Genomic DNA, 12,507 nt, shown 5'->3' on the forward strand with positions numbered 1-12,507 from the left:
ACAGTTTGAAATATTTTTTTTTCTGCTTAAAAACCTCAGCTTTGGCCGGCTAAGATCTAGCTGTATTCATTTTGACGGATAAGAGAATTTAAGTACCTTTATCTGCATTTTTTTCAAATAATACAGTATTTAAATTGATTTAACTGTTTTGCATGATTATTAACTGAACTGGAAGTTTTGACTCTGTTCTTCAGTTAGTGCTGCTTGAATTTTATTATTTGTTAGTAATTGCAGGTGTGGGGGTAGCCACATTCTTTGATTTCCTGTCCTTGCCTATTTAAGTGGTACAGTTTGAAATATTTTCTGCTTAAAAACCTCAGCTTTGGCCGGCTAAGATCTAGTTGTATTCAACTGGATGTATAAGAGAATTTAAGTACCTTTATCTGCATTTGTTTTCAAATAATACAGTATTTAAATTGATTTAACTGTGTTGCATGATTATTAACTGAACTGGAAGTTTTGACTCTGTTCTTCAGTTAGTGCTGCTTGAATTTTATTATTTGTTAGTAATTGCAGGTGTGGGGTAGCCACATTCTTTGATTTCCTGTCCTTGCCTATTTAAGTGGTACAGTTTGAAATATGTTCTGCTTAAAAACCTCAGCTTTGGCCGGCTAAGATCTAGCTGTATTCAACTGGATGTATAAGAGCATTTAAGTACCTTTATCTGCATTTTTTCAAATAATACAGTATTTTAATTGATTTAACTGTGTTGCATGATTATTAACTGAACTGGAAGTTTTGACTCTGTTCTTCAGTTAGTGCTGCTTGAATCTTATTATTTGTTAGTAATTGCAGGTGTGGGGGTAGCCACATTATTTGATTTCCTGTCCTTGCCTATTTAAGTGGTACAGTTTGAAATATTTTCTGCTTAAAAACCTCAGCTTTGGCCAGCTAAGATCTAGCTGTATTCAACTGGATGAACAATAGAATTTAAGTACCTTTATCTGCATTTATTTTTCAAATAATACAGTATTTAAATTGATTTAACTGTTTTGCATGATTATTAACTGAACTGGAAGTTTTGACTCTGTTCTTCAGTCAGTGCTGCTTGAATTTTATTATTTGTTAGTAATTGCAGGTGTGGGGGGTAGCCACATTCTTTGATTTCCTGTCCTTGCCTATTTAAGTGATACAGTTTGAAATATTTTCTGCTTATAAATCTCAGCTTTGGCCAGCTAAGATCTAGTTGTATTTAACTGGATGTATAAGAGCATTTAAGTACCTTTAACTGCATTTTTTTCAAATAATACAGTATTTAAATTGATTTAACTGTGTTACATGATTATTAACTGAACTGGAAGTTTTGACTCTGTTCTTCAGTTAGTGCTGCTTGAATTTTATTATTTCTTAGTAATTGCAGGTGAGGGGGTAGCCACATTCTTTGATTTGTTGTCCTTGCCAATTTAAGTGGTACAGTTTGAAATATTTTCTGCTTAAAATCCTCAGCTTTGGCTGGCTATGATCTACCTGTATTCAACTGGACGTATAAAAGAATTTAAGTACCTTTAACTGCATTTTTTTTCAAATAATACCGTATTTAAATTGATTTAACTGTGTTCTATGATTATTAACTGAACTGGATGTTTTGACTCTGTTCTTCAGTTAGTGCTGCTTGAATTTTATTATTTGTTAGTAATTGCAGGTGTGGGGTAGCCACATTCTTTGATTTCCTGTCCTTGCCTAATTAAGTGGTACAGTTTGAAATATTTTCTGCTTAAAAACCTCAGCTTTGGCCGGCTAAGATCTAGCTGTATTCAATTTGACGGATAAGAGCATTTAAGTACTTTTATCTGCATTTTTTTCAAATAATACAGTATTTAAATTGATTTAACTGTGTTGTATGATTATTAACTGAACTGGAAGTTTTGACTCTGTTCTTCAGTTAGTGCTGCTTGAATTTTATTATTTGTTAGTAATTGCAGGTGTGGGGTAGCCACATTCTTTGATTTCCTGTCCTTGCCTAATTAAGTGGTACAGTTTGAAATATTTTCTGCTTAAAAACCTCAGCTTTGGCAGGCTAAGATTTAGTTGTATTCAACTGGACGTATAAGAGAATTTAAGTACCTTTATCTGCATTTTTTTCAAATAATACAGTATTTAAATTGATTTAACTGTGTTGCATGATTATTAACTGAACTGGAAGTTTTGACTCTGTTCTTCAGTTAGTGCTGCTTGAATTTTATTATTTGTTAGTAATTGCAGGTGTGGGGTAGCCACATTCTTTGATTTCCTGTCCTTGCCTAATTAAGTGGTACAGTTTGAAATATTTTCTGCTTAAAAACCTCAGCTTTGGCAGGCTAAGATTTAGTTGTATTCAACTGGACGTATAAGAGAATTTAAGTACCTTTATCTGCATTTTTTTCAAATAATACAGTATTTAAATTGATTTAACTGTGTTGCATGATTATTAACTGAACTGGAAGTTTTGACTCTGTTCTTCAGTTAGTGCTGCTTGAATTTTATTATTTGTTAGTAATTGCAGGTGTGGGGTAGCCACATTCTTTGATTTCCTGTCCTTGCCTATTTAAGTGGTACAGTTTGAAATATTTTCTGCTTAAAAACCTCAGCTTTGGCCAGCTAAGATCTAGCTGTATTCAACTGGATGTATAAGAGAATTTAAGTACCTTTATCTGCATTTTTTCAAATAATACAGTATTTAAATTGATTTAACTGTTTTGCATGATTATTAACTGAACTGGAAGTTTTGACTCTGTTCTTCAGTTAGTGCTGCTTGAATTTTATTATTTGTTAGTAATTGCAGGTGTGGGGTAGCCACATTCTTTGATTTCCTGTCCTTGCCTATTTAAGTGGTACAGTTTGAAATATGTTCTTCTTAAAAACCTCAGCTTTGGCCGGCTAAGATCTAGCTGTATTCAACTGGACATATAAGAGCATTTAAGTACCTTTATCTGCATTTTTTTCAAATAATACAGTATTTTAATTGATTTAACTGTGTTGCATGATTATTAACTGAACTGGAAGTTTTGACTCTGTTCTTCAGTTAGTGCTGCTTGAGTCTTATTATTTGTTAGTAATTGCAGGTGTGGGGGTAGCCACATTATTTGATTTCCTGTCCTTGCCTATTTAAGTGGTACAGTTTGAAATATTTTCTGCTTAAAAACCTCAGCTTTGGCAAGCTAAGATCTAGCTGTTTTCAACTGGATGTACAATAGAATTTAAGTACCTTTATCTGCATTTATTTTTCAAATAATACAGTTTTTAAATTGATTTAACTGTTTTGCATGATTATTAACTGAACTGGAAGTTTTGACTCTGTTCTTCAGTTAGTGCTGCTTGAATTTTATTATTTGTTAGTAATTGCAGGTGTGGGGTAGCCACATTCTTTGATTTCCTGTCCTTGCCTATTTAAGTGGTACAGTTTGAAATATTTTCTGCTTAAAAACCTCAGCTTTGGCCAGCTAAGATCTAGCTGTATTCAATTTGATGGATAAGAGCATTTAAGTACTTTTATCTGCATTTTTTTCAAATAATACAGTATTTAAATTGATTTAACTGTGTTGTATGATTATTAACTGAACTGGAAGTTTTGACTCTGTTCTTCAGTTAGTGCTGCTTGAATTTTATTATTTGTTAGTAATTGCAGGTGTGGGGGTAGCCACATTCTTAGATTTCCTGTCCTTGCCTAATTAAGTGGTACAGTTTGAAATATTTTCTGCTTAAAAACCTCAGCTTTGGCAGGCTAAGATTTAGTTGTATTCAACTGGACGTATAAGAGAATTTAAGTACCTTTATCTGCATTTGTTTTCAAATAATACAGTCCCCGGGATTCATGAAGCTCGCTAAGCGTCGGGCGCGTATTCGCGCCGGGCGGAATATTCGGCGTAGTAGCTTACATGCATAGTAATGAGAGCCGCTAAACCACAGACATCGCATGAGGTAATGGAGGAGCCTAAGTACGATGCGTCCGAGGCGGCTAAGCCGCATTTATGAGCAACCTAATGTGCTGACTGCCATGGTCCGCCCATAAATAGTACCGGCAGCAGCCAGGCCCGCAGAATGAAATGCACGTGAGAGGCATGCAACATAGCAATCTGGCCCCAACAAAAATGGAGAAGCAAACACAACCCACGAAGCCCTGGCGCACCAAGGAACAAAGGATTAACGCCAGAACACCGTGGTTCTGGGTTCCGCTAATGCAATCACAGTGGACATACCCCAGAGAAGGTGTACTGCAAGTACGTCAGCCGCACCGACATAGGAGTAGCGACTAAGGCTTTACCACCCGTCCCACTTTGGCGAGGGCAGTCCCTCTAAGGCAAAGCCGTGTCCCTACAAAAATATGTTCGCAAATGTGCTAAGATTGTAGGACATAATTATATCCCTCGTGATTTAATGTAATGGTTGCATGAAATGGCTATTTCCGCAACTAAAATACCTAAATGCCTACAAGAAACAGAATAAGCAACCAAACCTGCTACAACAATAAGCTTTATTTAGGCAACAAGTGAAGTTCTATGCCATATATGACCGCGGGTATGTGGTCGTCTGTAAAATCTGGATGTGAGTCCCGAAAGTCCCAATCTTGGCCACTGGAAAAGGTGGCAACCCCAGTAGCTTACATGGGCATGGTCACCAGGGTTACCAGTCAGTCCCACTTTGCTATGGACAGCCCTCATTGACAGTTGTGTCCCGCCAAAAATCTAAAACTGGCAAATGACCTGAGATTTCCCGCCGCAATATTCCCTCAATATACCCAAGGTAAATAGTAGCATAAAAACATATATTTTGTATATGAAACACATACATGGCATAAGAAACCGAATAAGGAACCAAATGCTAACAGAATAAGCCGTGATATTATGGCAAACAAGTGAAGCAGGTCAACCTAATTTGCTGTGGGTATGTGTTGTCCTGCAAAACTGAAGTTTCCACAAAGATGTCCCACTATGGGCATTGGAAAAGGTGTCAACCATAATGATCACAAGCAGTAGTGAGAGTACACAGCCGGGTAGCTGTAGTCGACATAACAACAGGAAGGAACCAAGATACCTACAGGCAAACATGTGCATAGCAACATGTCCCACACCCAGCAACGTATTTGTCACATACACAGGACGATGTCTAAGTGTAATATCCAGAAGCAGAACCCATGCATGCAGATGTAATACACAATAGCCCCATTGTAGCATTTAAGTCCACCCATGTACCAAAACAAACCAGTTAGCATCCTTTGTGCAGCTGGGCTAACACCTACACACAATGGGCATACCTGAAATGTGGTAAAAGTATTGTGTTAGGCAGGTGCCACGCCGGCAATATGTACCCCACATGTCACCAACCCACCTCAGGTACAGATATGGAAATGGCTGCATGTGAATGCTTTGGAATAATGCAACAGTTATACACACTGATATTTCATACCATGACCAACACACTAATATTCTAAGGTTTTCTACCACAAATAATTATCAACTATGTGCTTCATTACACGAATGTATTGACCAATATTGTGTTATATAAACGCATTGTTGTTGTATTATTGTTTTAGTCAAGCAACAAAGTGCAACACCGATTTTAGCATGTGTCGGCTTTATCATCAAGACATGGAGCACTGTCCATTTTCTTAACTATGAGCAGGTTACCGATTAATTGACTAAACTGACTGAAGGAAGTGTGGCGGGCGGACGATTGCGTAATGTACTGGATTCACTTATGACCCATGTTAGTGGGTGAAAAAAGAGCTTAGTATGTTTTCTGACAGTGGAGTGTATCGCTTCACTATTGTCCAGTTTATTCTGAAGGCGTTCAAGGATGTTCGTAGCGGAAGACACTGGTATCGGTGCGTTTGCTGTACGGCGTTTTTACCCGCACGTGATGTGAGCCAAGTAATACATGCGGTAGTCAAACAGACATCCGCCATTGTAAACATACTACCGGCTGCTGACAGTCCAACACGTTCTCATACCTTACATATGCAATATCGGCGTGTCCATTGGTGAATTCAAAAATATGTTCACGGAGACATGAAACCGCCGCGTTTCCACCCAGACGTAGTCGCGGATCGCATTATACATATGCACCACCAGCATACCGAAAAGTTGATGACAACCGTCCATGAAATGGTGACATATGAACAGAAACCGCGATCGTCGTCCATAAGGTGAGTCCACATCCCGGTCCTGGCCACTACGGCGAAAATGCGGAGGGCTGCAAGCTGGGCGATCCCGGTGGGGCAAAATTGGGGCTCGGTGTTGTTTATGGCAGATAACTGCTGTCTCGCCTGCGGGGAGGGTGGCGGTGGCGCCCGTGCCTGCTCTCAAATTAATGATGCAAAGCATCCACTTTGTGATAATGGAAAGCAGGGTGTAAATGTGTACAGCCTGTGCCACGTCTTAGTAAGTAAATTCATGATGGGAGCAGGTGTATTAATTCATGGCACCATAACTTGAAACCAGGAATTACACAGCTGCAGGGTACAGTACAGGAAATAGATAGTGGCAGTGGTAGACACTTTCTATATAGTCAGACCGCCGCAAGTATTGGTCAAGCATATTGCACTTTCGATCTGCGGTAGCAACAAAATGGGGGGAGCACCGGCTACCATAAGCAAAGCGGAACAGATGGAAGCTTACCTGTGGAACAGCTACATATACTAATGGTGCACACTAACAACGCTAAGTAGGATATGTGTAGCTATTGCGATGCCCACCAATCATAAAGAAGACACATGCTTCAATGAATACATATGGGGATCCAACGCATGTTCAAGGTGGTGTTATGTTGACAGTACAGTGAAAGTACGGATATATGTCCTATTGGGCGTCTGAGATTTATGTGTAAACCAGTTGCTAACCTGCATCTTTGGATATACATGCACGTTATTTTGCAGTTCCCATCAACACACCTGTTTTCTACGAAAATTAGCACCGCGTAGAATGGGTAGTCAAAGAGACATCCTCATTGGGCTGAACTTATACAGCAGCCGGTAACGAAAACCAGACTGGCCAGTTGGATGGCTAACCTTGCAGCAAATATCTTCACCTTTACATATTTGGCACATAATATGTGTCCATTGTAATGGGACCCAAAATACATTCTAACAGACTTCGATCAATTGCCGTTTCCGACCACCAGATGATGTTACGATAGTCCGTGACTCTACTGGCACAGTTAGACATATGCACTGCCAGTGATGATGGGGAAGGTTGATGACAGGTAAGCCCATGAAATGTAGGACATATGAGCAGAAATCCACAGGTCGCCGTGACGTGTCCATACATGTGCGTCCCATATCCCAGTCCCGCACACATGTGATGGATGTGTAATGGGTACTGCTCGATAGTGCAGCAATGGGATCTTGGGTATGCAGAAATGGGGCTGCGTGTTGTTTGGCAGATAATCCGTTGTTCCGCCTGTGGGAGGGTGTGTAGTTACGCACCGGCCTACTCCCCACTAATGGTGCAAAGCATCCACCAGATAATGCTAAATGCAGGTGTGGAATGTGTACAGGCTATAACAGTGTCCAGTAGGCAATCCCCATGGATGGATATGCCTACAACCAGGATGGCACACATACTTGCAAGCCCGGTGGAATCACACAGGTGCAGTAAGGCATAACACAGGAAATGCAGATGGAAACTACAGTAGACACCCCCATTGTTGAAATCCAGACGGCCGTGCAAATAACCGCGTACAGCTCTCGATCTGCCAGCAACAACATGGGGATCACTCCCATACTGCGGGAACACATGGGCTTAATTGTGGAACACATAATACCAATGGCACACCAACAACGTCAACCTCGACCCGGTCATAGGATGTTGAAACACTGGCGCTCCTGCTATAAAGTACATCCGTCAATGAATCAATCGCGGTCCACATGGTCTGGCTGTGTCATATTGACAATACAGTGGTGTGCATATGTCCTACTGGGCTGTCTGAGGATTACTTGAAGCAGTTGCCAACCTGCAGCAGTACAGCAATACCATTTGGGTTAATTTAGTAGAACATGGGTTTCGTAGCACAACATAATATGTGTAGTCAAACAGACATCCTCGAATGGGGAATATACAGCAGCTGGTCACAATCACTGGCCACATGGACACAGTCCAACATGTTCTACATTTTACATATGCACATTTGTGTCCATTGTAGGACCCAAAATTAATCCGTGACGCTTATGTCAACCGTCCGCCGATCGGAGAGCCAGATGATGTGACCGTGTGACTACGCACAGCTACATATATGCACCACCAGCTTGTTCAAGGTTGATGACTGTCCATGAAATGCAGGACATATGCACAGGAATCCCCAGATAGTCCAGTCCATAGATGTGTGTCCACATCCCATTCCTGCACACATGGAAGATGTGCAATGGGGTTGCAGCCATGGGATCGTGGGTATGCAGAAATGGGTGTCGGACTTGATTGGCAGAAAATCCGCTTGTCCCGCCTGCGTGTGTGTGGGTATGGCATATGCACTCCGCACTGATAATGCAAATCATCTACCTGAGAATGCTAAATACATCTGTGACATGTGTACAGCCCTACACCAGTGTCCATGAGGCAGTTCCCATGGATGGACAAATGTACGTCCAAGATGGCACCCATAACTGCACACCTGGCGGAATCCCACAGCTGTAGTAAGGCAGAACACAGGGAACACATTTAGAGAGTACAGCAGACACTCCACATAGAATGTCAGGCCGCCGTGCGAATACCGGCGCATATACAGCTTCAACCTGCCAGCAAGTGACTGGGGATCACTCGCTGCATACCGCGGAACAAATGTGCGACTCATGAACACATACTGATGGCACGCCCACAACGTGAACTAGGATGGTTATAGGATGGTTAAGCTTATGGCGCACTCCACATATAAAGAACATCCTTCAATGAATTAATAGGATCTACATGTTTCGCTCGTGTAAAGTTGACAATACAGAGGCGGAGTGTCCCAATGGGATATCTGCAGATAGGTGAAAGCAATTGTTAGCTTGCAACATTGGAATTACACCATTTGGGTACAGTGGCGGATAACCCGTTTCGTAGCACTACATAATATGGGTACTCAAACAGACATCCGTGATTGCTGAACATACGGCAGCAGTCAGACCCACTGGCCAGATGGACACAGTACAATAGGTTCTACACTTGACATATGCACATTGGTGTCCATTGTAGGACCCAAAAATTATCCGAATGCAATGTGAACAGGCGCCATCTAGAGAACCAGAAGACCTGATAGCCGTGACTACGGCACAGCCACATATGTGCACCACCAGCGTTTTCAAGGTTGATGACAAGTGTCCATGACATGCAGGACATATGGATCAGACTCCCCAGGTTGCCGAGTCCATAGACGCAGCGCCCACATCCCATTCACGCATACATGGAGGATGCAATGGGTACCGCCGAGGGTTGCAGACATGGGATCGTGGGTATGCAGAAATGGGGCTGTGTCGATTGGCAGATAATCCGTCAGACCCAGTGGGAGGTATGTGGGTATAGCACATGCTACTCTACAATAATAATGCAAATCATCCACCGGAGAATGCTAAATGCAGCTGTGATATGTGTACAGCCCTCTACCAGTGTCCAGTAGCCATTCCCCATGGACGGACAAACGCTCGTCAAGATGGCACCCATAACAGCACATCTGCTGGGATCACACAGCTGTAGTAAGGCAAAACACAGGAATACAGATAGGGACTACAGTAGAGACTCCACATACAAAGTCAGACCGCAGCGTAATACCGCGCATACAGCACTCTTTTTCCCAGCAAGTGAATGGTGATCACCGCTGCCATACCGCTGAACAAATGGGCGAACTATGGAACACATACTAATGGCACACCAACAACGTCAAATAGAAAGGGTATAGGATGTTAAAGCTATGGCATACACACATATAAAGAACATCCTGCAATGAATCAATAGGTTATACATGGTTTCTTCGTGTTAATGTGACAATACAGAGGCGGGAATGTCCCAATGGGATATCTGCGGATTAGTGAAAGCAATTGTTAGCCTGCATCATGGGAACTACACCATTTGGGTTCAGTGGCGGAAGACCCGGTTTACGTAGCACTACATAATATGGGTACTCAAACAGACATCCGTGACTGCTGGACATGCAGCGGAAGTCAAACACACTGGTCAGATGGACACAGTCCACTATGTTCTACACTTTACATATGCACACTGGTGTCCAGTGTAGGACCCAAAAATTTATCCCAACGCAATGCAACCTGCTTGGAGCGGGAGACCCAGATGAAGCGGCAGCCGTGACTACGGCACAGCTACATATATGCACCACCAGCGTGTCCAAGGTTAATGACAACTGTCCATGAACTGCAGGTGATATGCACATGAATCCCCAGATTGTCCAGTCCATACAGGTGCGTCCACATCCCATTCCCGCACACGTGGAGGATGTGCAACGGGTACTGTCAAGGGCTGAAGCCATGGGATCGTGGGTATGCAGACATGGGTCGGTGTTGATTGGCAGATGATCCGTTGTCCCGCCTCGCGGTGAGGGATGTGGGTATGGCACATGCGTTACTCCGCACTAATTATGCAAATCACCCACCTGAGATTGCTAAATGCAGCTGTGACATGTGTACAGCACTATACCAGTGTCCATTCACAGTTCCCATGGATGGACAATCGTACGGACAAGATGTCACCCATAACTGCAAACCTGTTTGAATCACACAGCTGTGGTAAGGCACAACACAGGGAATACAGATAGGGACTACAGTAGAGACTCCACATACGATGTCAGACCGCCGCTAATACCGCATACACAGCACCCAATCTGCTAGAAGGTGAATGGGGATCACTCGCTACTATACCGCGGAACACATGGCCGACCTGTGGAACACATACTAACGGCACACCAACAACGCTAAGTGGGAAAGTCATAGGATCCTGACACTATGGCGTTCAGGCTTATCAGGAACATCCAACAATGATTTAATAGGATCTACATTCTTTGGTTGTGTCCGTGTCGATACTGTGGCGGACATATCCTAATGGGACATTGGAGGATGACCTAAAGCTTCTCCTAGCCTGCATCATTGGATCTACACCATCCGGTTTCAGTTTAGAATACCCTGGTCAACGTAGCACTACATAATATGGGTAGCAACCACACATCCGCGATGGGGGAACATACAGCAGCGGTCAAACCCACTAGCCAGATGGACACAGTCCAACAAGGTCTACACTGTACATATGCACAATGGTGTTCATAGTAGGACCCCAGAGATTCATCCGCACGCAATGTCAACCAGCCATGATCGGAGACCAAATAACTGACAGCCGTGGTTCACGGTACAGCCAGACATATGCACCCCCAGCGTGTTCAGGGTTGATGACAGCTGTCCACAGAATGCGGACATATGTACAGATATTCCCATATTGTAGAGCCCATAGATGTGCGCCCATCCCATTCCCGCACACATGCAGGATGTGTAATGGGTACCGTCGAGGGCTGCATCCATGGGATCCTGGGTATGCAGTAACGGGACTCGGTGTTGTTTGGCAGATAATACGTTCTCCCGCACCATGGGAGGGATGTGGGAGTAGCACGTGCCTTACTCCCCACTGATAGTGCAAAGCATCCACCGACTAATGCGAAATGCAGGTGTGAAATGTGTACTGCTCCATACCAGTGTCCAGTAGACACTCGCGAGGGATGGACAAGCGTAGGACCGAGATGGCACCCATAACCGCAAACTTGGTGTAACCACACAGCTGCAGTGAGGCATAACACAGGTAATACAGATGGGGAAACCAGTAGACACTCCACATACAAAGCCAGACCGCTGTGCCAATACCGGCACAGCTGTCAATATGCCAGCACCGAATGGGTTCACACGCCCCGCATCGCTGGAGACATGGGTGACCTGTGGAACACATACCAATGGCACAATATCAACGCCAGCTAGGAAAGCCATACGATGGTGAAACTATGGCCCCCACCAATGGAGGACACCCTTCTGTGAAGTAATACTGTTAATGTCAATTGACCATGGAATACACATAATCCACATCAAAGACCCGCTGGCACCTTATGGCACACAAAGCACGACACACATAGGTAGATGATACAGTCAACGAGACGCTTCGTCCACGACAGGTCACATGTGGTATCCAAAGGTTACTCCATAGACATGTAAGCGCTTATCACCGTGACGCCTCCGTGAGACGCACACATAACATAGACGCGCCCAGGCTTTATATATCCCCCCTTACACTTCCATGTGTTACCTTCTGTGCAAACAATGAACATGTAACCACAGCATAGAAAGCACAGACGCAATGTTTACTACACACACATATGTTAACACCTCAGAAGGCATCCTATTAACACATGTATCATATGATATTGTACTATGCCAATACTCATCATTGAATGATTTAACAATGTATATGGCAGATATGCACAGCATATCACTGTAATACAGCGGTACAGAACTGAATGAGTGGACGAATGTGTGCTAACCCTACATCTGTACCTAAACTACATCCATGTTACGGG

General features: G+C 43.0%; 1 protein-coding gene across 1 annotated transcript in view; it reads left to right on the plus strand.

Moving 5' to 3' along the window:
* The window catches only part of DHX30 (DExH-box helicase 30), a 1,694,732-nt gene that overhangs the window by 232,493 nt on the left and 1,449,732 nt on the right, over window positions 1-12,507 (plus strand). The gene's annotated exons all lie outside the window — the stretch shown is intronic.

The sequence above is a fragment of the Protopterus annectens genome, chromosome 3.part0, assembly GCF_019279795.1.
Source record: "Protopterus annectens isolate FY-2018-M chromosome 3.part0, PAN1.0, whole genome shotgun sequence".
Classification (NCBI taxonomy): domain Eukaryota; kingdom Metazoa; phylum Chordata; order Ceratodontiformes; family Protopteridae; genus Protopterus; species Protopterus annectens.